Below are 3948 nucleotides of genomic sequence, written 5' to 3'. Positions count from 1 at the left end.
TAGGTTTGATGACATCCTCCAACATTAAATAGACATTGGATTTTGAATGTAGGCTTTTTGAATGATGGGTTGACGTCAAAATCCAATGTCGGGATAACATTAACCTCCAACACTGAACAGACACTTAAAGGTATAATGGACGATTTTCTCGAAAAAGTCGAAGCCAAATGTCTCTTACTTGCTTTTTGAAAAACGTGCATGCGCCAGACCATCCTACCGGCTCTGCTGCTCCTACGAGCACGCTTGACGGCGTTACGCAAGCATTTCTCCAGCATGATTGACATGTTAGAGGACCAATAGTTGAGACTCGCATCACGCCAGTCATTGGTTAAAACATCGTCTATTATACCTTTAAGTCAAGGAAAAAAAAAAAGCTTGAGCACACAAAAATGTAGGTCACAAATTTACTCTTTAGAATTCTTTAAACAGTGCAAATAATGACTATAAACTGCGCATATAAAACAGCATTATATAAAGCTAGCTTCTTTGTAGGTCCCCTTCCACATAAGTTGAACTCCGCCTGGACTTCTTGCGTCATCAACCTGTGGGAATAAGGATACAATTATACATTAACTTAGCAATTATCTAGTGTTCCAGGGCAAATCATGGATTCTTAAAATGTATCTGGTCGCCAAATCTGTGCAAGGCTTGATTTACCTTATCTTCACAATTTCACATGTGCACAAGTAACTGTGGTGGGGTGGCGAGTGCCTGGTGGCTACAGCTTGTGTAGGCGGGGCCTATGGTCTGATTCTACAGAAAGTGTACAGCTGAACTAACGGCTTGCTACACATGCATCGCTTAAACTTACTTGTCCATGACCTATTTGACATTGGTTTCCATACTCGTTCCTCTGTCTACCATTGCCAAGCGTTGAATCTGAAATTGGAGAAAATCTGTGTTAAACAAGGTTAGTGTTCAGTATATCCCCATGACTGTGTTACAAGATGATTCAAACAGTACACATGAGAAAATGCATTATGTTGTAGTCTTAACATTGCCAGTAGGATTGGGCACCGAACCACGGTGCTTTGTTGGCACCAACCGAATGATATCAGTCCACCTATGACCAAACAATAGTTATAAATTCGGTGCTTATCTTCAGTACTTTAAAAAAAAAAAAAAAAAGGGAAAAAATACACCACCACAAAATTACATCAATCCCGTCCTTAGTGCACATGCAATCAGTGAGGAATGCTCAGAGGAATCGGGTGTGCCAAGATCGGATGATATTTTCCCTAAGGGCAGTGTTACAGCAATGATTTGTGTTGAAACCCAATGCCTAGGTTTTGTGACCAATATTGCTTTCAATCTAGCATGTAACTAAACTACAAAAATCAGTTTGTCACCAATTTCGACAAAACTGTTGGAAATTATTTGCCACAAATGAATGTATTGAAGGGTCATTTTTCATGTTACGGAATTCCATTGCAAAGAGATAATGATTTATGTTTTAAACAAAATATTACCAATGTGTTATGGCCACGTTATTTGAATAATGCCTAATAACAGCATGTCTCTAGTTTCTTTTGCAGGTTGTTTTGTGAAGATCGAGCCACATTTGACCGAATGACGCCAGCTCTGGCGAACCAATATGCTGTTACAGAAATTTGTTTAAGACCCAATAATGTTGTTTATTTGTCACATTTCCAACCACTCCAAGAAGATATAATAGGAATTATGGGTTTATTATGTGCATTTGTTTGTAATTAATAGAAATATGACCAGTCTTTATCACCAAATACGGTGAATGCGAAAAACTCTCCACTCATCCCTCAATTAGTGCAATGTGTAAAATAATTTGTAGTGTCCGTCCCCCGAATGTTCTGTCCTGATTCACATGTAATATCAAGAAGGATTGGGGAACTATGGTTGTTCATATGTGCATCTTTGCTTAATGAATAGCAACAATATGTTTGAAAACATGATTCCCCATCTAATTTTTGAAATCGGGGCCACATTAGTCGCTGTGTAGTGTCCGTCCCTCAGTAGTGTCCGTCCCCTCTTATTCTCTGACCTTCAATTACCAGTTGTAATTGGTGCATTATTTATCATTGTTTATTGTTGAAGCACAATTTCATCAAAATGCGTTGCTTATTTCTGTGTCAGGAAGGCATTTGTGTTAAATTGTGTAGTGTCTGTCCCTTCCTTTGCATGGTCTGTTACATGATGTTACATGAGCTATGATGGAAATTAAATAAGGGTTAAAGGTTCGACTGGAGAAAAAAATTAATTGTTGTCTGATATTAACTGATTTAATGGCAGTAAGATACACATGTAACTAACTGTGGTGCGTTTAGTATGATTCATTGACCGTGTTGACAACATGATCACATGATGATACTCATCAACGATGCAAACGACACTCAATATCAAATGATATTTTATAATTTACTTGAATATTGACATTTTGAAACACTGAAAGCTTGCTTTGGGACAAAAACTTGCAGAAAAACACCATCAATCCCATTGAGATCACTGTTTAAATGGTCTTTGTACGAATATGTCATCAGGCGTAGCGTCCGTCCCCCTTTTCTTGTGAATCGTTACTTAAGCTACAATTGATAAGGAACATAGTTAAATGAGGAATAAATGTTTAAATGGAGAAACTGAAAGGTTGTTGTTTGATATTCAACTAAATTAGAGCAGCGAGATTTCACTCTGACGAACAATGGGGGCAGATATAGTCTATTCACGGCATGACATTTTTAAATTTTGTGAAATTACTCATAAAATCAGTTGATATTTTGCAAGTTTCTTGCATTTTGGTGTTCTATAACACGAAAAGATTACTTTGGGTCACAAACATGTAAGAAAGACACCATCAGTACCATGATGAACACCCAGCAGTTGGTCTCAATAGGATGCATGTTCGTGTTGGAGTGTCCGTCCCCTTAAAAAATGCGGATTTGGGTACCTGCGTTCGTTGCCTTTTTATGCGATAATGGTGTATGGATACTACAAATCATTGGTGCTTCATTATAGAAGAGGTGTTCAAGTACATGTTGCACCAACATACATGGGAATTTGCCAACATAAAATTTTCAGTCACCCTGTCCTGAAAGTCATGATCTGATCTTGGCACACCCGAATGCATTATTATATTATTCTCACTGCGCAAGACTTCACAACAGATATGAAACCTACCAGTTTTTGTCTTTCCTCCACCGAGTTCAGCGACTCGTCAAGACTTTTAAGTTCTTCAACTGTTGTAGCCTTGTCAGGAAGAGCTGTGTCCTGCGGCTATGCTTGAATGACCTTCAGCTCCTTCAACATGTCTCGGATCTCCACAAGCATCTGCATAACTTTTCTGTGAAATCCTAAAGCAATGAAACAAATGACAACTGTAATTAATCAGAGCACAACCTTACCAACTCAGCACTTGCCCCCATTAGTTTTATTTGTTCCACTTTACTGCAGTAAAACTCACTGGAGGGGTGTACCCTGGTCCAATTTAAAACGCATACAATTTTGGTGTGGATCCGACTCATCAGGCAGTTCCACTGGCCATCCAAACTCGACCTTCCGTTGACCTCCATTCATTTTTTGGACCAGGATTACACCTCATTTTCATACTTAAATTTGTTTGTCAATAAAAATTGTAATACATAAAATGTTTGTATACATATTTGCTTTCACCATGTTAAGTTTCATTATGGTGGGAGTAAAGGAAAAATGGCCGCCATCATGAAATTTTTGGTGGCTAACGGCTTTTATCAAAAAAGCAATGCCCAAGGAGCATGTGTGCCAATTTTGGTGCTTGTTTCCACAAGTGAACGATTCTCCTGTAATTTGCAGTTATCTGCCCCACTATCTAGTCTGTGTCGGGGTTTGAAAGTCACCGGTTCGAGGGTCCTACCGGCACGGCAGTGATAAAGGTGAGGAATGGGGTTGTTCCTCCACCGGGGTATCAGGATCAGGTTCAGGTTCTGGGACAGCTCGTCACCT

At 39.1% G+C, this 3948-nt stretch overlaps 1 long non-coding RNA gene across 1 annotated transcript; it reads right to left on the bottom strand.

Annotated features, from left to right (window-relative positions):
* Positions 1-388: 388 nt before the first annotated feature.
* Positions 389-3305, bottom strand: LOC115402094 (uncharacterized). Its single transcript, XR_003933080.1, has 3 exons — positions 3148-3305; positions 812-879; positions 389-542 (listed from the first exon to the last, which is right to left on the bottom strand). It is a non-coding gene; the product is annotated as an uncharacterized LOC115402094 (long non-coding RNA).
* Between the last annotated feature and the right edge of the window lie 643 nt (positions 3306-3948).

Source organism: Salarias fasciatus, chromosome 2, assembly GCF_902148845.1.
Source record: "Salarias fasciatus chromosome 2, fSalaFa1.1, whole genome shotgun sequence".
Lineage (NCBI taxonomy): Eukaryota > Metazoa > Chordata > Actinopteri > Blenniiformes > Blenniidae > Salarias > Salarias fasciatus.
Note: the sequence above shows the minus strand (reverse complement) of the source record. Positions and strands in the feature narration are given on the sequence as shown.